The 23,066-nt window shown below is 39.3% G+C and overlaps 1 protein-coding gene across 1 annotated transcript in view; it reads left to right on the top strand.

Annotated features, from left to right (window-relative positions):
- Positions 1-23,066, top strand: part of LOC122799560 (carbonic anhydrase 15-like) — a 346,265-nt gene that overhangs the window by 108,380 nt on the left and 214,819 nt on the right. The window lies entirely within an intron of this gene.

Here is a 23,066-nt window from a genome sequence, read left to right as displayed (position 1 = left end):
CTTAGCTTGTAAATGGTCCTTTTGTGAAGAGTGTTTTATCCTGGTAAACAAGTGTAAATAAATGCATAAAATAAATAAATAACTGTTTAAAAGTTGTATATTCTATCTGAACAATGTTACAGAGAAACTATGACTACTGGTGTGTGAAGCTGTAATTTTTTAAAAAAATGTATTAAGTCGGACACCAACATTATACTGTGACTGCACTCTGTCAGTGTGTCATATCTGATCTGACTGGACATTTTGCATATCCCTGGGCTGTTCCTGAAAATGATCCAGTAGGATGAGATCCCTAACCTGGTCAATAAATGCTACTAACAAAATAGTACCCTAGTGGACTTGTTTAAACTTCTGTTCCCCTTTGTGCTGTTTTTGTCGATAAATATTGGTACTGTGCTCCTGTACCATCAGCAACTCTGCCTGTGTCAGCCACCTCCTTTGCTCTGCCCTAGTTAAAGCTGCAGACATGAAATAAATTACGTTATATGTCCTACAGGGAACATCTGACAGGAGAAATGCCTCTAGTTTCAGATCGCTCAGCATCAGTTTCAGTTTTCATTTCTGACATTTCATCTAAGCACAACCCGCAGACTACTCACCAGATGTTTATCTGTAATATTTGTATACCTCAGGAAACAAAGCATAAACATTTTCATTACCTGGGTGATCAGTTAATGGTGATCCACTTATAGGACTTACTAGTGCATTACATCAGTCTGACAATTTCATTCATTACCCGTGTGATCGGTTACTGGTAATCCACTTACAGGACTTACTAGTGCATTACATCAGTCTGACAATTTCTTTCATGCAGTACCTGGTGATATCATAGACCTATAAGAAATCAATCATTATCACAAGGTAGAGAAAGGGATCATGTGCAGCCATATATAAACATCATGTTGATTTCCAGGCAAACTTTGAAGGTGAGACTCTTTAGCAAATAAAACAGTTTCATCAGTCTTTCTTGACATGTCCAAGGCCTTTGATTCAGTTTCCCACACACACACTACTGACTGTGCTCACCAACCTAAATCTCAGTCGTACTGCCGTTATATGGTTCCAAAGCTACTTAACAGACCATTAACAAGCAGTAAAATGGCTCCAAGACCTATCCCCCCCTACTCTCACTGACATTAGGATTCCCACAGGGATCCAATCCCCCCTACTCTCACTGCCACTAGGATTCCCACAGGGATCCATCCTTGGTCCACTACTTTTCACTGTATTTACTAATGACCTCAACACTGCCACCCTCTAGCCTCCACAATCCAATATGCAAATGATTCTAGTCTGTGTGCCACACCCACCATACAACAGCTTCAGGACACAACCCAAAATTCCTTCGCTGAAACTGAATTATGACTAAACAATTTCCAGCTCATACTTAACCCAAACAAAACCAAGTTAATGAGCTTTCTACCCACCAGTGCCTCAGTCCCCCCAGTCACCTTTCACATCACTGCTAGCAATAATACAAAAATATCTCCCGAATCTCGTACAAAACTACTAGGAGTCATAACTAATAATAAGCTAAGATCTGACATATACATATCGCAGACAATTAAGATGACGCACAAAAAATGGAAACACTATATAGAAAGAAAAGATTTCTTATAGACACTTCTAGGATAGCTGTAGCCAGAACCCACCTATTGTCAACACTACTCTATGTCTTCCCTATATCTATAAATCTTAGAAAGACAGACTTAGATAAACTAGAAACATGCTATAACAAAATAGCAAAATTTGCCACAGACTCTATACAGAGGGCACACTACTGTACTGTTGTTGTTGTTTGCCTTTTTGGCTTTTCCTGGTTAGGGGTCGCCACAGTGGAACTCCGGTCCGCTAATGATTGGCAGTAGATTTTTATGGTGCTGAGTTGCCAGCCTGATGCCCAACCTTCAACAAAGGCAAGCCCATTCACGCATGTCTTTCGAATGCCACTCGACCGCAGGGAGGACATGCAGACTCCACACAGAAGGCACTCCAGCCGAGAATCAAACAGGAGAGCCTCTTGCTGTGAGGCAACAATGCTACCACTGCACTACTGTGGCTTACTACACTACTGTACTGTCATGCCTTAAAAAAACTTTCCTGGCTAGAACTATCTTAACTTTTAGTGCACTCAACTAACCATAGCTCACAAACTACTGTATCAGTCTGAGAATATTTCAGCTGTCCTAAATATTTTACAGCCTTACTCCAATAAATATATTTTGCACTCAACTAATACATCATTACTGCAAGTTACCAAACCCTCAAATACTGCAGGAGACTCTCTCTATTCCTGCCGAATAGCAAAAGCCTGTAATGCACTTCTTCCATTAGAACCACTCCCATTCCAAGTCAATTTAAAAAAATACTCAAAAGTTATTTAACTGATAAATGGCTTTGCCCATGTAACAGCCCAGAGTAAGTAATACTAACTACTAATATTTCTCTTACTCAGAAGACTATTATTATACCTTACAACCCACTTATCCTTAACATGCATAATTCAGAAAATAACCGTCTAACATACAGCCACTGTTCCATCTAAATTCTTCCTCCCTCAGTACTTCTCATCCCTACTTTCTCCCTCTACTTTGCCCCCTATTTCTTCTTCTTTTCCAAGTCTGGACAGAAATCGAATATAAAATAATGACTAACTTTTCTAACCCACCCTTATACTTCAAACTTTAATCACCTACTCTTTACTCCTTTACCAACTGTCAACATGGAGATATGTTGTAACCAAAGTTTTATCCTTAAATATTATTTATTTATTTATTTGCAGTAGGTTTACCAGAATAGTCCATTGGGCCAAGAAGAACCTGTTTTCAATGGAGTCCTGGGGAGAAAAGCTCCAAAAACAAGCAAAGAAAATCACAATCAAATTTCTGGTTACAGTACAAAGAAAATCACAATCAAATTTCTGGTTACAGTAAGTAAGTTCCAAAAACAAGCAAAAGAAAATCGCAATCAAATTTCTGGTTACAGTAAGTAAGTTCCAAAAACAAGCAAAAGAAAATTACAATCAAAGTTCTGGTTACAGTAAGTAAAGAAGTACTAGTAAAAATATAGTAAAAACATTGCATTCAAAAGTTACTATTTCAGAGACAGGAATTACAATTCATGTATGGTCGCACTAAGTACAGATATTCAAGTAAAAGTATTGCATTTAAGATACAAGTTCTGAGATAAGGTAAGCTTGTAAATGTTTGAGTAGTTATTTACAAGTGGAATGGTTCCTATTAAACCAATATATTAGAATAGGAGATTAAGGTGCCAGAGATGTCAGAGGTGAAGAGAGGTGAGGACATTATGTGGGGTGAGAGCAGGAGCATTCCCACTGGGATATGTGGTGTGAGTGAAGCAATTTTTTTAAAACAAGAGAGGTTTGCGGAGGTACGGATGGATGATGGTAGTGAGTTCCATTGATGTGCAAGGGCAAAAGATAAGAGATTTTTGCCTGGGGGACGGGTAGGTTTGAACAGTTCTATTAGGTTTTGATTGTTAGATCTTAAGAGTCATTCAGGGAGGTGCATTTTAAAGGTGTAGGATAGAGAGGGACAGAGGGGTGGGGTGAAATTGAGTTTGTATGCATTAATAAGTTGAATATAGGTGATATAATTGGGCGGCTCTATCCAGTTTAATTTGTGAAGGGCTATACAGTGATGGGAAGAAGACTTGTGGCTTGTGGCGAATTTAGCAATTTTATTATAGCAAGAGGAGAGTTTTGTCTTAAGAGAGGATTGCAGGTTTGTTAGGAGTGCAGCACCATAAAGAAGAGAAGGGATGAGAATTTGCCTATCTGTAATCCTGTAAAATGATGCAAATTGTGTAAATTATTTTTTGCTTATCTTTCATGTATTGTGTTAAAATCATCACTGCATGTTTTTCAAATATTTATTATATGGAGCTTTCCCCCTGGGCTTCTGCTGAAAATGGGTTTCTGCCCAGTCAGACTTTCCCAGTAAACAAATGTAAAATAAAATCAAATAAAAGAAAATCAAATAAATAAAATAAAATAAAATTCTGAAGCTTCTTGAGGACTATGCCTCTAATTAATTCTCCTTCATTATGTACAAAAAAAAAACAAGAAACTAAGAACAGGAAGCACTTGTGATGACACTAACTTTGTTAATTTTTCTGAATTTAGTGTTACTGATACTCACCTGTAATTAATGGAAGCCTCTGTGCTGGGGGAAACAAATTCTAGCCTGTTCCAAAGAAAAATTCTGCAGTTTGTGGTTTTAAAAATGTCTGATCCTGATTATCTTTTCATCGAATAATTAGATATCAACAGTGGCAGTTTTATAAAAAGATGTCTCACAGCAACTAAAACTTTCTATAACTATAACTATAACTTGCTACTTTGCAAAGTTATGTTCATAGGAGCAGAATGTCCAGGAAGTTAATACATCTCAGAAGTCCTTCTTTTGGCATCCTACAAACTCTGGTACAACAGCTTCCCATTTATTATAAACTAAGGCACAAGACTGCTAACCAGAGCTTGGAAAAAGATTTATTTCAACAAGACGCAGTTCATACTCCCTCAAATGAAACCAATAACTGTCAAATGATTTACTCTGCGCATAATTCTATAACTTGTGCTGTAATTCTAGACTGGAATGTTACAATTTTGTACAAGATGGATGCTTTAACGGTGGCTGTACAATAAGTACAAATGTAGGACATAAAGTGACTCACCTTAAGATTATTGCCAAAAAAGCAAGCTGCTGAAATTCAGCAATTAAAAGCAAACCAAGCTGAAGGAGCTCCAAGAAAAGACTTTCGCAAGAAAAGTAAATCTGAAAAAAAGTTGGAATTTCTGAACACAAGGATAATGTGCAAAAACGTTCTGTACCTTAACCATTCTTTTTTAGTATTCATGAAGGAAGCAAATACTATCCAAGGTAATATTAAGATTGATCTAGCTCTCAGATTAGGTCCTCCCAGGCCAACTGTCGACTTTTTTAAAGTGCTTTGGAAAAAAAATCACACTTTTTTAACTAAGTTCATGCTTCAGTGTTCCAAGATTTGTCTTGGATATTTGTCTTCTAACTAATTAGAAGAGATTACATTTTCAAGTTGAACAGGAAGTCCATTTTTTGCTGATTTTTTTCTTTGACAGCCATAGCACCAATTTTGTACATAAAACAATGACTTACAATTATGAATAAGTTCAGAGGTTGTCACCAGGCATGCAGTCCAGGAGACCATTAAGGAAACTGGCCCAAATTCCCAATTGCAACAAAGTACTGTCTGGTTAAGTGACTTGCTTAAGGTCACATGGTATGCAAATGAAGGTGGAAAGATTTAATTCCTGTCCACTTGGAACAGGAAGCAGCTCAGCAGCATATTAGTACTTTGGCCCACTTGGAACAGGAAGCAGCTCATTAGTATATTAGTGCTTTGGCCCACTTGGAACAGGAAGCAGCTCATTAGTATATTAGTGCTTTGGCCCACTTGGAACAGGAAGCAGCTCATTAGCATGTTAATGTTTTGTTTGGCCCTCTGTGCTGCCAGCCAGTTTAATTGCTTAAAATTGCTCAGGATTTTTCCACAAAAAACTATTTAAAAACCACCTCTATTTTTGGAAAAAAAAAACAATGATTGTGGAATTCCTGGTTAAGTATAATGCTTCAACATATTTCTTGCTTTCATTTCAAATAAATGTCGATAATTTTGGAAATATTTATCAAAGCTACTGGCCCTGATGTACTCCCTGCTGCATTTTACAAAGACATTTTGATTTCAGTGTTCCTTATGTACCGGAGTTATATTAAATTGTTTCTTCCTTAAATTTAGAAAACTGACAATTTTTTTCCCCTTGAAAAACTAATTAGGACTCCCAAGCCAGGTAAAAATTAAATTTTTTTTTTTGAAAAATCACAGGCCAGTAGTCTTATTAAATTGCAGTTGCAAGATCTATTCTTTGATGATAACATCCTCTTCATCATTTGCAAAATGTAATCCATCTGATCTGACCTGGTTAACGGGATGTATCGTTTTTCTTTTTTATTAAAAAGAATAACTTGGCCAATGTGATTGTAAATGTCACTACACAACTATTTCATCAAACTATATGTTGTGTAAGAGTCAATGGAGTTGACTTGGTTATTATGACTCAAGTGAGGAGTTGATCAGAGCTGTCCCCTTTTCCCAACCTTATTTTGTTTGCACTGAATCCATTACTGCAATTTACAGTGAATACTGATATGAAACCAATCACATTAAAATATTTTTTCTGTTAAATTCTTAGGTTGCACAAAAGACTTTATGCTATCTCCTGTAAATTCATTGTTCACTTATTTTTGTAAATTTGCTCATCAAAAACACAGCATAACTAGATTTAAAACAAATCCTACTAAAGTATAGATACTGATGTTAGCAAGCCACACTCCAATGATTAAAAAAACTCAGTACATTTTTTTATTTAGACCAATCTATTCAACTACAACAAAATCAAATTTTTGATAAATGAAAGCATTGCTTGAGAACTGGGTAAATCTGCAGATATTTCTGACAGAGAGGGTAAAGTGATAACTGTTTAGAATGTCAGGACTAGCAGTTCAGAGTCCCAAAAAATGGAGAATGAATGACTGAAAAATGGTTTTACATATACTAAGTCCAAGACTGCCATTTCTCAGAATATTACCTTTGCTCCAAGGTATAGTGATCATAGAATTGGTATATATAACTTTGGGGGGTGGGGGGCATGCTGTCTGTTCTGGGGGTGCAGGAGAGCTTGACCCTTGGAAAAAAAGTTTAAAGAAGAAGAGTGGTGTTTGATATTTGTGCTTTTCCTGTATTTTCAGTCTTTTTCTTTTGGTGTTTCAGCATTTGACAGTGTGAGCCCAGACTTTTCAGTAGGGAGCTGGGTAAATTTTATAAAGTTAACAATCTGTACTAGGTGCTTTTTAAATTCTTTGTACCTTCCTCATTATAGCTGGTATGTGAAGCTTAAGAAATTGTGGTGACAATGAGTTCACATATTCTCTGGCAGGCTGTTTTAGCTTCTTCAAGTAAATGTTGATATAAGATGATGGACTAGAACAAACAGCTTTGTATAGCTTTGGTTAATTACTCTTATTGGCATTTAGAACCAAACACATTTTGGTTCAAATTATTTAGATATTTAGTATTCAAATCTATGTACATTATACAGTATTCAGTCAAGTTCTACTAATGTTCCACTATTAGCCCACACAAAACTTTAATAAACTTAAACAGACATTGTCTGATCTCCACTCCTATTCATTGGTAAGTCTTTTCTCTACTTAGATGACTTTGGAATCAGTAAGATTGAAAGGCAGGAAATTGTCATCATCAAGTATTAGAGTTTTGCTTAACCAGGTCATTGATTTAATGACATAGTTTAGAGAATTCCATTTCTTCTCCTCTTAATTTAGCTTTGCTGGCTGAAAATGATTAAATCTCAAAACTCCCTATTCTGTACTGTTCTTGTTATGGTTATACACACACACACACACACACACACACACACACATATATATATATATATATATATATATATATATATATATATATTTTTTTTTTTTTGGAAACACGTGTATTGGATACCACAGAAAATGATGGTTTATTTCCTCCTATAGGGAGTATTAACAAATTTGTTGGGCCAAGGGTGCCTGGTTCTATTTGTGGTGACCCTTTCTAGGATTAACCCATGGTAGGCTAAGAGTCATCACTTATTTCTCACAAGGGATTCAGATTTGTTTTTTTATAATTCTTGGATGTGTGATCTAATAGACTATTATGACTGAACTGTAAACTAAATGTTACCTTTTGCAAGTATGATTACAAGCAGAATTTTGCTTGCCATTTGGAATTGGGTACTAACACAAAGCCACCTTTTCTTCTTTTAGAGTGATAACTGCAGCTCATTCAGCGTCTGCATTTTGAACAATTGTTTTAGGAGTGTAACAAGAGGGGCAGGAAAATAATAGTTTATGTTTTGTATATTTTTCTAATTTCATTTGTTTAAAAGAAAAGATATAAAAAGAAAAAAAAATCAGCTTTAAATCCTTGCAACTTCAGTAGCCTTACTGGGGCTGTCCTACACCTTATCTAGAAAAAAAAAACTTCCTTCATGAAAATCAGTCAGATATTCAGAGTGTGAGAACAATTTGTTTCCAAGATCAATAACTTTAGCAAAATAACCCCTTAGGGTCATAAGATAATGCGTGCATAGCAGATCCTCAGAAATATCTTGAACCTCTGTTTAGATTTCCTACTGCTTTTTGTTCCTGTTCTGTACTCTGTAAAGCAGGAGTATTTTCCCCTGATAAATAGACCCTATTAACCCATTCTGATGGGTGTCCCCACTGCCTCTGACTGAAACATGATATCAGACTCTTGATTGTGCTTGGGGATCCCACTTCAGCAATCTGTTGGTAGCTTTCCTCAACAAGAAATATTTTTGCACATCAACCTGGAAAAAATAAATAAATAAAAAGCAGCTTACAGAATCTTAACAATTTTCCAGGACACATTTCTTGTAGTTATCCTCCAGTCAATACCAACAACATTATTTATATGGTAACTCAGCAAGAAAAGGGGAACCAGATTTTCCAACTCGGCAAAGAGACACTTTTTGTCTAATATTGGACTGTGTACCACCATTAAAACCTTTCTGTTGTACACTTCAGGAACTATATAAGTTAGTAGGAAGTACAAACAGACTCCATCAATGGGCAAATAAGTCTGTCTAATGAATGGAAAATGGATACAAAGATTTTTCAGGATGTTTCACTAAGGTGGAGCATGCCAAAAGTGGATCTGCTTAGTTTGAAGGAGAGCTACCTTTTCACTCCCATGGAGTGTGACCATCCCTTGGCTTCCCTGCAGGTCATTGATGTACATATTTATAACTCTACCAATCTAATTTTTTCAGCTTCACCTTTCCGTGATAATGTTTGTCAAGTTTGCAGGTGCACTGCAAGATTTCAGTTTGTGTATATGCAATGTGGGACTGTGGAAACAGCATAGACAAGTAAATAATGCATTAGTAACTGTATTTAGAGCACAACCTAGAGCTGTTTACTGAATTTCCTGTTTGCACTTATTTTTAAAATTGTTTTTTTCTCAAAACTTGCATTTTATCTGTCTTTGGCCTAGCACTCTTGTGTGGGGTCATTTACTGCACTGTTATAACTTGTTGATACTTGTGAACCTCTGCTATCTCTGAAAAAAAAAAACAGAAAAATCTCCCCACTTTTCTGAGATTTAAAAAAGTTCAGTTACAGGCTTGCTGTTCTTGAACTGTTTGTAAGTTTCTTGGAGGCCATTTTTTGCTTGGGCTAAAGGGAAGTCTCTCTGTTGATCAGTGGCAGTGAAAAACATTGAGCAGCCTGCCTGCCCCTGTGGGAGTGGTTACTGACTTGAAACTGTAGTTTTATTGTCCATTTTGGGTCAATTCCAAACTCCTTCATCTTCCTCTCTTAAAACCCTCTTTTGCGCATTTTTGCGAGTTTTTGTGCATAGCGCAACAGCGGGCAGCCCTGCCTAATTGGGTTCAAACTATTCCTGGCTCCACAAAGTCTGCTCTTCACTTTTTTCCTTAGAACTGCTCTATCCCTCAATTTAAACACCATATTCTCATTCTAAGGCCCTTCACTGGTCCAATTAAGTAATCCTACAAGTTAGCACTATTAAACCATAAGCACTACTTACTCTTATACTCTCTAAGATTACCCTGTCCTCTATTGGTCCGTCTTAAATTCAGTTTCCCTATATTACTCTAGCATGTCCAAAGGTCAGTCAATGGTTTCCTCTCCAGTCCAGCTGGTGAATCTGGGAATTTTGAGGCAATGTTACAACTGTCTCATGTACACGGACAACCCTCTCCTCCTCCAAACAGGTTCAAATATATGTGAAAGGTGCAACTATTTAGCCAAACTGGAGGCTGAGCTCTCTCATCTCAAAACTGGTGTAACCAGTCAGGAGGAGAAGCTAACCTCACACAACACAATTCCAGTATCACATAGTCCCACCACATCAGCAAACCAAACACACAAATACACAAAAACATACTCGGAGGCTCTAAATAAAAATCTACCTAAGCAACAGAGACCTCCAAAGCAGACATCCAAGCAAACACTACCTCACAACAAAACACGCACAACACATAGCGCACAAAGTCAGTGTGCCAAGCATCCACAGCCCTTAAGGCTGAATAACACACCTGATACTCTTGTAATAGGCGACTCTATTGTCAGACACACTGACGTCCCGCTCACCAGGCTGAATAAAGAGAAGGTCATGGTGAGCTGCCTGTCGGGTGCTAGGATCTGCCACGTAACGCAAGCACTCAGGTCACTCCAAAGCAAATACAAATATGACTCAGTCATTGTACATGCTGGTGTGAATGACCTGAGACGTACCTCCCTGGACTACATGAAAAGAGACATAGAGGAGCTCTCTGATCATGTAGCCCAGGCTGGTATGACCCTGACCTTGAGCAGCATCTTACCCTCACCTAGAATGATGCCACAGTACAAAGACAAATGATCGATTTTAACAATTGGCTAAAATTTTGGTGTCATTCAAAGGGGATCCAGTGTCTGTCAGCCTGGGATGACATGCTCGACAAGCCACATTGCTTCTCTAGGGACAGCTTGCACCTGTCACCACTGGGCTTTCAGATATTGGCAAAAGATCTTGCCACCCCCATAGTGCCTTTTTTAGGCAAGGCTCAAAAGTCAAACCCACCCCCATAGACAGCACAAGGAACAAGAAACTAAGGGTAATGCTGCTTAATGCCAGAAGTCTTAACCTCAAGATGCATGCACTTGAAGCTCTCCTCAGTATGGAGAACATCGATATCTGTGCAGTGACAGAAACCTGGTTCAAGGCTCCAGAGAGCACCCCAGCACTACCAGGCTATACCTCATATCATGCTTTTCGGCCTCAAAACCCGGACCAAACCACAAAAGGAGGGGGAGTTTCCATATTTATCAAGGATATCCACACCTCCAGGTTAGTGGCATTGGACTTGGTAGCGGAGACCATCCATGTGCAACTAACAGTGGGCAAGACTGCTTTTCAGTTTATAGCATCCTACAGACCACCCTCTCAAAGTCAGGAATCCCACTCGGCTTTCCTGAAAACATTGGAGAACATGAAGATCTCTCCGAACACCATTATATTGGGTGACTTCAACTACCCAAACATTGACTGGGAGCACTACTCAAGCCCCAGCACCTTAGCCCAAAGGTTCCTGGAAATTATAAACTCAAATGCTATGGAACAACTAGTCACCACTCCCACAAGAGGGGACAACATACTAGACCTGATCATTACCAACATGGGGACTCTATGCTCCACACCAGAAGTATATCCCTCATTGGTAAGATCAGACCATCAATTAATTTCACTGGATGTCCACATCCCGACCCCACCCCAGCCCAGAAAATCACAGTGAAAAACTTCTCAAAAGCGAACTTCTCACTTCTCAAAACCGAAGTGGAATCCTTCAAGGCCCCAGAGCCAGTGGAAACTACGGCCCAAACTGCAGAATCCTATATAAACGCATTCTACGGACATCTCCAGGAATGCATGGATCATGCTATCCCAAACAAAACCAAGACCCAATCATCCAAAGGCAGGCGTCCAGTCTGGTGGAACCCTGCCATAAATAAACTGTACAACAGAAGGAGGAAGCTACTACATGATAGAGCAAAATCCCTAATAGGGAAGGCATCTCTGATCAGTACTAGCAATACGATCCCTCATAAAATCCTCCAAGGCCAGCTTCGAGAGAAAAATTGCACAGGACACCAAAGACAATCATAAGGCTTTTTCAGTTATGTTAGGAACCTGGGATTCAACTCCCAGACTTGTTCTGAGTTGATTCTAAATGAAAAAAATACACTGAACCCACAGATATCGCCAATATCCTGGCAGACAGGTTCAGTGCAAACTTCTCCCCCCCAAAAGAGCAAGTATCTATCCCGGCAGAGGGCTGCCTCCCAAACATCTCTGATGCTCAGGTGAAGGCTGCCCTCTCCAAAGCAAAGAACACTGCTTCCATGGGACCAGATGGCATCCCAGGTTGCGTCCTACATGAACTCCAAGAGGAACTAATCCCTCAAATAAAACAGCTATACAATCTCAGCCTCACTACAGGATATGTGCCCACAGAATGGCGTACAGCAACAGTGATCCTACTCCACAAAGGTGGAGCCTCTACGGACCCTGGAAACTATCTCCCCATAAGCCTGACTAGCTTAGTCTGCAAGGCTATGGAGAGGATCATCATGGAGCTCATAAACAAAGACATTGGGGACCTACAGACACTAGATCCTACCCAGTTCGGCTTTGTCAAGGGCAGATCCTGCCTTTTGAACCTGGTTGACTTTTTCGAAACAGTCACCAAAGCCATAGATGAAGGGAAGGTAGTCCACACAGCCTATCTGGACCTTGCAAAGGCATTTGACACAATACCCCCACTCGGGCATCATAGATAAGCTATCCAGCTTAAATATAAACCCCTATGTCACAAGATGGGTCGCAAACTGGCACAAAGACAGAACCCACAGAGTGAGAGTTGCTGGAGCCATGTCAGACTCGAAACCGGTCACAAGTGGTGTCCCACAGGGTTCTGTCCTGGGACCACTCTTGTTCGGTATATACTTTTCCGAGGTACAGGCAAACATGGGAGGACTATGGCTCACCAAGTTCGCAGACGACTGCAAACTGGGCGCCATAATCGACTCTCCAGCTGACACAAACATCCTTCAAAAAAGTCTCACAGAGACAGATAACTGGTGCCAGCGCCATGGTTTAAAGCTAAATGCCAAAAAATGTATAGTCATACCCTTTGGCAAAAACAATGTGCCCACAAATTACCACATAGGTGGAAACCCATTAAGTACAGAGAAAGTTATTAGGGACCTGGGGACCCAAGTTGATAGCAATCTCTCCTTTGAAAACCACATTGCCAAAGTGGTTAGAAAGACCTTCTACATAGCCCACCTCATCACGAAGGGTTTCACATCTAGATCAAGAGAGGTAATCGTGTTCCTTTATTCATCCCTCATCAGGCCCATCATAGAATACAATGCCCCTTTTGGGATGTACCTTACCCGACACCTGCAGCAATTAGAAAGACCCCAAAAGTATCTCACCAAGAGGATCAAGGGTCTCAAACAGATGCCATATGCTGCTCGGTTAAAAAAACTCCAGCTCTACTCAATTGCATACCGCCTACTTCGAGGCGATCTATGCCGGACATACAAAGCTATGTCAAATCCAGAATTAATGAACATGCTCCACCTCAGTAAATCTAAATCCCTTAGAGCCACACGCTCGAGGGACTTGAACCTCAGCACAGTAATAAATAGAACTTGCTGGAGGGACAGGTTCATAACCCAGAGGCTCCCTTCGCTCTAGAACAGAATTCCAGTTCATGTGAGGCAGAGCACCTCACTGAATCTCTTCAAGAAGAATCTCGATAGGTGGATGGGGGATCGTAGGTTTGTCCCAGGGATTACTCCCATGTAACTATTAGACAGAGGCACAGTAAACTAAACCTTAAAAAGGGCACAGTATACTCAAATCAAGGGGTGGCATAAGCCATACAGAATCGGGCTAGGCTTATAATTGCCCCAGGGCAGATAGCCTAGTATGAACCTATGAACCTATGAACCTAAATGAAATATGAGGAGGGGAGGTGCAGAGGCACCTCCCCCTGCAAAAAACAGGTATTTATTTTGTCCAGTGTGATTGTTCAAGGGATGGTTGTTTTTTTTTTTTTTTTGATAGGTTGGGTTCTGTAACTTTTAATTGAGGACTTTATGAATTGTTACATATAGTAAACTCCTCAGACCTGTTTTTTCCTCCCATCTTTTCCCTCTGATTCAGTGACTGCTTAGCAAAGTGAAGTAGGGCTTTGACTCTGGTCTGCAGGATTCATGGCTAGTTATCTTGTCAACTAACTCATTGAGAGTGTGGTTGGAAAGTAGTTGAGGTATACACAGTCTAGGACAGCAAAGTCTTAATTTATATAGCTGTTTGTGTAATTAAATTTTTGGAATTCATTGTTGAAAATGTATGATTAAATGATGTGACTTTTCTTTAAGTTTTATAGTTGTATATTATGCAAATGTCAATGTCTTCAACAAGTGTTCTTCTGGAAATAATGTATTGTAGGTGCTATTAATCCAAAGTCATGGTTAGGAGGTGACTAGTTATGTGAAACTTTAGGCATTTTGTGTTAACCAGACAAGTGAGCTCTCCAAGAATCACTTCTGTCGTTAATCAGATCAAAAGCAGAGAAATTAGTACCAGTCTTCTTTTTCATAATAATGAACATTTTGAGTACACTTCAACCTAATGTACCATCACTGCATCACTCTTGCCAAAGAGTTTCATATCCCACAGAGAACCCCTCTCCTAGGGTCCTCGATCTTTAAACTCCTCGACATGGAATCCTTTCCCATCTTTGTTGCGATATTTATGGATCGACAGCCTCTGTATGTAACCTTATATCACTCTCCCCCTCAGCATTAAATCATCTTACCCCACTCACAGTATATACAATAGCTACATTTTGAACAATTGTTGTTTTAGGAGCAAACTGAACATTCTTTTACCAAATTTGCCCCAAAAGTCAAAGAAAGCATCTCCAAACACATAAGTGTCTTGCACTGCACTCCATTTAGAAAGGAACTGAAGGCATACCTTTTTAAACAAGTAACATATAAAAGTCGCAACATTGTGAATATCACTTAGATCTGATAATGCCCAGTCCTGAAAAGTGCACTAAGTTGAGTAAATATCCCATCCCTCGTGGCATGCATATGTTCGTGTATATTGCTTGAATTACCTCCAGTGCTGTTTATTATACATTATACAATGCCTACTCTAAAATGTGCACGCTGATTGGCCAGCCCAACCAGCGTGCCCGTTGTAAATCCCTCAATATACTAACGGAAAAAGGTCCGGTCGCCCGGACTTTTTCCGTTAGTATAACACTAATCTCACTATGTTAAAAGAGTTTAACATAGCGACACAGATTTAAAAAAGCAACGGAGATCTCCGTTGCTTTTTTTAAAGCTGTCTCGCTATGTTAAACTCCTTTAACATAGTGACACAGTGTGTAAAAAGCAATGGAGATCTTGCAATCTCCGTTGCTTTTTTTTTAAACCTGTCTCGCTATGTTAAATGAGTTTAACATAGCGAGACAGCTTTAAAATAAGCAACGGAGATCTCCGTTGCTTATTTTAAAGCTGTCTTATGTTAAACCCATTTAACATAGCGAGACAGTAAAAAGCAACGGAGATCTTGCGTTCTCCGTTGCTTTTGCCCACAGCTCTGATGTACTGCGTAGGCATGCGCAGTACATCAGAACTGCCGCGGAACACCAGACAGCTGCGGAAGGGCAGCAAAGAGGCATTATACAATGCCATTATTTAAGAAAAGTAATTATTTCTTTTCTTAAATAATGTCATTATAATATAATAACGCCTGGGTGTGGGTAATGCTGGATTTACCCACGGTTGTCTTTGTTTGGTCCCTCGGGCTTCGCCCTCGGGACCAAACCACACCAACCGTGGGTAAATCCAGCATTACCCACACCCAGGCGTGGGTTATTGCTATATTATCTGATTAAGCTACAAGGTCAAAGCAGATGTGTGAAATATTTCATGTGTCTTGTCAGTTTTTTTTATGTCTGTTTTTTTTGTTTGTATTTATTGCTTACTGCATCTCCGTTTGCATCTTTTCTTTACCCAGGTTGGACCTGAAAGTCATCAGTTAGTTAGGATCATCAGGCTAACAAACATACTGTTCAACCTTTCACAATAATTTTATCACACTGATAACATTGGATGCCAAGTACTTTTGATTAATTAGCAAAATAAAAGCAATTATATATTTTGTAGAAAACTATGTGTGTTATGTAAGCAAGCAGAACCAACAACTGGTTTAGAGTACAGTTTTACACTTAATTGGGTCTGACTCGATGTAAACTTAAAGGTGAAATTCATTTTTTTATTTTAATTTTTAATTTATTATTTGTTTGTTGTTAAACCATATAGGAATATTAGTCTCTCCCTTAAAATGATATTCTTTATTCCTAACTGCATTTCTTGGTTGGGAAATGTAACTGTTCCAAAACTACTGCTTGCCTTTGCTATTTTTGCTTCCTTTATTAAAATGCCTTTATCTACAAACAAGATTTGACATATTCCCATGCATTTTTCTGGATGTTTCTGGTAATCCTCTATGAAACTTTCAAGTTTGTGCTGCTCCCCTTAAAGGCAATGGTCTATATCTTGACATCTAATGAAGAAATCATTTCTAATTCTTTTATGTAATAACGTAAAAATAAAGTATCACTTGTGCATAACAGTATATTCCTTTTTGTTTTCTGAAGTCACCAGTGCAGTACAGATTTCTATTTTTGTCTTTGTTAGCCTGAAGATAATGGATAGTCAGGAAGAATGATTTATCTACTTACAAAAATCACTAGATTCATCCCTTTGCATCCACTGTCTGCCACTGTCAAATATGCCCTTTTTGATCGGGTACACTTAGTTTTGACTGAAAAGGTGATACAAAATATTCACAGGCAAAAGTCATGATGATGGTTTAATCACATGTATCCAACCCCTTCAAACACTTGCACACAGTGACTCTGCCCCTTCCAAGCCAGAGCAGTGGCTGTTTCTGTGGACATAGTTCTTTGGTATTGAAGAATAAAGCCCTGACTACAGCTCAGATGACCTAAGTTTTAGTAGTGCTTGAACAGCCAGGCAGGAGGCATTGGAAATGAGCTAACCAATCTTGGGGAAACAGAGAGGTGGTCATGATCTGTCTAGTTAATGCAGCAGAGGCTTGCATGTTGATAGCCAGAGTCTGTGGGGTGTGGACTTGGATCACCCAAGTGGGTCATAGTAGCCCTCAATAGTGCATGTGTGGGAACAGGCAGACAAGAATCTAGGGCTTCAGAAGCTATGAGGTGATGTGGGTGGTCATGTCAGACATTAAGTGGTGGGTTTAGAATCATAGTGATATGCATCCATGGTTCCCCTCTATAATCGCGAAATACTGAAATCTTGCCCCCTTGCTTATGTGTAGTGTAGGTATCTGGATGTGTAGTGTTTTGTTTTTGTGTGTTTATTTGTTTTGTCGTGGGTGTTGTGGTTTATGTGTGGTGTGGTGTATGCTGTGTGTTTGGGATTTGTAGTTTCGGGATTGTGAAGGCTCAGTGTTTGAAGGTTTTGCCTTTATGGTCGCAAAATACTGAAATTCGAGATTTCAGTATTTCGTGATTATAAAGTGGAACCGCTTCCAAATATTTATTTTGTGCCTGATATGATGTAAGCTGCTGGTCTGTAGAAGAAATGATGGCCTTAATAGGGTCCCAGTCTTGAGGATAAGATAGACACCCTCAAACCAGGAAACAAGGTTTCCTTGACTGGCAGGATGCACAGAAAATGGCAGAGTGCAGACAGGGGGAGAATCATCTGTCATGACTACCTGGATGATGCCTGCTATGGACATCTCTTGCACTGGTACTGGCTATAAACAGGTACTGTGAAACAAATGGGATCAATTGCCATTGGAGGAAGCTTGATGGTCAGCAGACACAAGGGGTGAAAGCACCTAGAAAAAAATGAAGCAGTGGTCAGTCACTTTCATTGACAGACTGCCTCCATACCCAGCAGTTTTAAACACATTATTGTTTGTGTACACTCCAGGTCTCTGACTGTGATCAAATAAAAAAGTAATGATTACACAAATACAAACACTAGTCCTGACAAGTCAGGTCACTGTCTGTCTAAATGCATTCAGATGACAGCAATAATCACTTTCATCAACATACTTCCTCTGTATCCACCTTAATGTCCACACAAACTTGAAATGTCTGACTGTGACCCTCTTTAATATATTTTACCTTGTTTTACATAAACACATACTACCCTGCCAAGCCAGGTGACTGAATAACCAGCAGCAGGTGTCGGTCACTTTCACCCTGATACTGCTGTCATAGCCACCACTTTTAGACACTTAATTGATCATGCAAGTTTAGATATCTGTTTGTAATCAAGTAAAAAACAATAATTGCCATGATAGCTTTATTTTATCTTATTTCAAAAATAATGCACACTAGTCCTGACCTGCCAAATGACGGGATGCTTTCTCACACATTCAGAATCCCCTATAAAAAGCAGACATTCTCTATGTATATTGCTGTGTTATTCTTATGGTGAACAGTTAAAAATGATGGCTTCAGTAATGTAATTATCTGGAAGCTCTTATTATGCAACAGAACAGAAAAGGGAAAGATGCACTGTCCGAACTTAATAGGCATATCACTGAATTAGGCATTCCACATTATGACAGTCGATGTCTCTGTCTGCCTACTTTGCGATCTGCTTTCATTTCATTTGTATTCCGTAGGATTTAGTTAAGTTTAACTTTAACTGTTCTATAAAATGTGCTTGATTTCCCACAGCTTCAGCAGCACTGTTGTCCTATCTTCAAATTTAACTGGTTTTAACCTGCACAGCTTCCTTTAGCATGCATAAAACTATGAAAATAATTTGTTGGCTAGTTTTTATTTTCTTTCCTCAGTGACTGTCGAGCTCCTGTTTCTTCATTGCCTTGTATAGCCAATTTGTTCCACCAACAGGAAAGAGCCAAGAAGCAGAAAGTAGAGCCATCACCCATCAGATGCCTGTGGACTTTGTGGATTTAAAGCCCCAAGCCCACTGGACATACCTAGTGCCACTGGTATAACTCCTTCACTGCCCACTTCCCATCGGAGATGGATTTCTGATCCACACCAGGGATTCTGTCATGGGAATGAGCATCCAAACCTGCTCCTTGCCCCCCCATAGCTAGGTAAGCCAGCAGAGCTGTGCCATCCCCCATACCAGTTACAGTAGGCACCCAAGCCACTACTCAAAAACAGATTGCATAGGTTATAATCAGAGCTTTATCCTTTATACCAACAATGCTACTAAACTTAAAGGAATACTTGTTAGACATAACTTCTTGCAAAAACACTAATTGTAATGTTTTGTAGGATAATAACACTCCTTCCAATATGTAGTCCACAGTTCATTGGAAACTGCATTCTCCAGAATGGAAGGTACAGAATACTTTTTAATTGATTTGAGAAAAAAATAACTGGGTGCCGCATTCCTTGACTGGCACTGGCCATATGAGGTGCTGCGTAGGTGCTGTTTGAAGCAAGCCGGGTTCATCTGCACACTCCCAAGCTCATGTGTTTTACATGTGTAAGCATGTGACATAGTAAATGCCATTCTATGACTGGTCTGTAGACTGTTTAGGAGATTGTTACCATTGTATTGGTAGAAGCTCATTTTATAGGCTGGTCTGGAGAACTGAAATAAACTGTAACGGTTACTGATCACAGCTGTACGTCACTATGGGTCCATGCAAGATTGTTAAAAGGTATGCTTTTAACGATCTTGGCTCATAGAGAGGTTAAGAAATACCTGGGTGTACAACATAAAACAGATTAAATCTGTCACTCCCCCCATCTTGTGTAATGGTATTTTGATACATGAAGAGAGAGAGTATTTCTTGTTCCTAGGTTTCAGTAAATTTGTCACTAATTGTAAGTTATACATATCCCAATGGGAAAAAAAGGGTGCTATTTATGTGCTGATTGTGTATTAATTTGGCTGTGTTTAATAAAATGTGTTTTTTTGTGTGTTAGAAAGATTATAGTTCCCCATTTGTCCATAATTTGGTTTTATATATAGACACACGCACACTTGTAGTTAATGTAATTAGTTTTAATGTGTTTCTCAGGTTGTTATTCATGCACTTTGTTGTTGACCTTTGTTGTAATCACAATCCAAAAGAGGCCTTCTGGACTAACATACATCTTTTCCCCATTTCTTATCTTAAAATTTCTTACAAAAGCCGAGACTAGCAAAGTCAATGTTTTTCTAATAGCCCTGTTCTTTCCCAGCAGTTCTGGTTCCCTCTATGTTGCCATCACCTGTTGGACAAGCCTGTCTACTAAAGGTGACTAAGAACCTTCTGTCTCACCTATCTGACAAATCTTTCTCAAAATTCATTCATAGAAATTTACAGCATTGTTTCTTCAGTTTCATTGACGACCGAGGACCCTTCATATTAAAGCAGGGTGGTTCAAATCCTAACTTCCGCCTAAAGAACTGGTACCAAGAAAATATAACATAGCAATGGACATTTTTTTTGGGTTCCTGTTACAAGACCGAAGACGCATTCTTTCGAATGTATCTTGGTCGAACATAAAAGACTGAAAAGGCAAAATATCGAAGCGGCTTTTAAGCAAATTCTTTCCCTGGGAAAGAATTTGCTTGGCCACTTCGTTACTTTGCCATTTTTGGCACTGTCACTGTAGTGCGGTCTCGGAGTTGGTATATTTAAGTAGGGGGGTGTGGGGGCGAAGCCCCCCACTTAATGTAATGTTTTGAAGTGTTTTTTTTTTTTTTTTTTGTTGGAACAGCGATTTTTTTTTCCAAGGGAAAAAAATCACTGTTCTGACAGTTCGACATTGTAACCTTTCGCTTACATTGGGTCGATTAATCACCATTTGCTTTTTTAAGTGTTTGGTGATGTAATATAGACACGTTTTTGTATGTGCCACTTCATGGCTCCAGCTGCAAACATTTTGGAATTTGCCCTGGATTTTTGTTTCAGGTTTCCATATGAACAGTTTCCATGAGAATGAATCCTTCCTTCAGGCCAAAATTTGCCAATGAATTTTATAAAAATCAATCTTTTTTTCTAATATTCTTCACTAATTACACTAATCATGGGGAGTGTCAGTTGCACTGCATGAAAGTTCACATCAGTCGACTTAAATTTTATTTGGACAAAACAAAATCCTCAAGGAAAGACTCCCCATGGGTTTCATTTTATTTTATTTTATGTAGATTTGTTTACCAGGGTAGCGCATCGATTTTCAGAAAAACAAAATGCGTACTAAAGTGTGTAAGGCAACCCTAGGGATCTGGGTTTTACAATGCATAAAATTAGTTATCAAATGTATTCTAACCCCTTACCTAAATCCTGTAATACTCATACTACCAGATGTATGGCCTCCTTAGAAGTCTTTTTCCATGGATGGAATTTGTGTGTCTGCTGTGTGGGCATCTCTGAACACCTTAATGACACACTACATGTTAAATGTAATCTTCTTGTCGCAGTCTGCTTTTATATCCACTGTTAGTTGGGGTACTCCTCTGGGAGGAGCCACCCAAAAAGGATAAACTTAGGACTCTGTCCAAGAAGTAATAGAGGTGAAACTCCAAGTGTCAGACATGAAAGTTATGCACATCCCATAATGTTGGAACTACACTGGCACTTTTGTCTCTCTCACCATTTCCAGGTTGTATGCTGTGCCTTAGATGGGCTACTAGGCATCTGGGGAAGAAGTAAATGGCAAGGGGCCAAGATAGCCATGGGAAAGTTTTCTGAGCCAGACTGACAGGTCTGCTGGTCTCAGTCTTACAGGTGATGAAGATGAAACTGCTAATGCAGATCTATTGTTATGGTAAATAAATAACTTTCCATTTTACCTCTTCCTCACAGTTTCATTACAGGTATCCTCCTTTTTGGTAAACTTTGCAGTCAAAATATTCTGTTTATATCTTTGAGACTTTTGGCCTAGGCCTCATTAGTTTGCAGTGTTTCTCTAGTTTCCACAACTGTGTCCATGACAGGACCATTCTGCTTACTAATAGGTACACAAAGGGCTGTTTTTGTTTGGGAGAGTCCCATAACTTTTATAGATGTGATTTCTGACTATAATCAGGTAACCTGGTGAGGGTGGGTCCCTATTATTTCATTGAACAGCCACATTGCCGAACAGCATTTCATCGGAAATGCCGGTCGTCGAACTGTTCTGACTGAGATCGCATTACAGTAGTGATGAGGAAATTTGCCCTTTCCACACTGTAGTGCAGTCTCGGAGTTGGTATATATAATTAGCGGTGTCTGTATATGTGGGGGGTTTGATGAATGGCATTTCCTATGAAAGGCCATTTGACAATGTGGCTGTTAGATGAAATAATATAGACCCGAAGAAGGCACTAGGGATAATTTGTTAGAATAGTTTCTGTCATATTCTCTACTATTTCTAAAAGAAAAAAAAGACCCCAAAATCTGCACAATGACTCTGTTCTTCTGCGTCTCCTTTTCTTCTTCCTCCCCGTCCCCTTAAAGCAAAAGGCAAATCATCAAATAGCATTTCTGTTCTTGTGTTTCCTACTTTTCCTGCTGTCACTATGGCAGATTTGTTGGATTTGCCTTCCCTGGACATAGTTGTTAAGTCCAGTCTGACTGTTAAATTTCTCACTGTCCTAATAGTGGACACCACAGCTGCTGATTTTCTTTCTGTGCCAGTTCAGTCCTCAGATTCCAGGACAGCTACATCGAGGTTTGCCCATTCTTTTTTCACCCCTGCCATACAGTATGATAAATTGGTAGAGCACTATCCTAAGGCTTAGGACAGCTTCTGTGTCCCTTATCCTTCCTCTTTGGTATCAAAGTGTCCAGAGTCTCCTGATTGTGGCCTTTTCTGTGACACCATTGTCCACGTTGTCTAGGATTTAATCAGCAGCACTACAGTACTGGCATCACTTGTCTGATTGCTGGTGCCACTTTTTCTGGTATTGATTATTCTACCTTACATAATGTCATAGGTTATAAATCTGCCGACAATGGTGTATCTGACCGTTACCCTTATAATGAGGCTGCTGTCAACACCTGTGCTGGTGTTTCTGGCAAGTTTTGTAATGCTGAGTCTGTGGTCTGGATTTCAGGCCATTTCTTCTGTGACAATGATAGCTTTAGCAGCTATATTTATGCCCTCTATCCCTACCACCAGGGTGATAGGGCCAGTAGGCAAGTTCCCTAAACAGGATGAAGGTTCCTCTGGCCTTCTGCTATTTGCCACTTTCAGCTCCTTCAGAAAGCAAGCTTCATCCTCCTTTGCCTCTGACTCTTCACCCTCCGCCAAAGAAGCCCCACAAAATAGTACACAAACAAATACATATTGAGTCACCTATAGACTCACTTGC

The sequence above is a fragment of the Protopterus annectens genome, chromosome 4.part0 (genome assembly GCF_019279795.1).
Source record: "Protopterus annectens isolate FY-2018-M chromosome 4.part0, PAN1.0, whole genome shotgun sequence".
Classification (NCBI taxonomy): domain Eukaryota; kingdom Metazoa; phylum Chordata; order Ceratodontiformes; family Protopteridae; genus Protopterus; species Protopterus annectens.
Note: the sequence above shows the minus strand (reverse complement) of the source record. Positions and strands in the feature narration are given on the sequence as shown.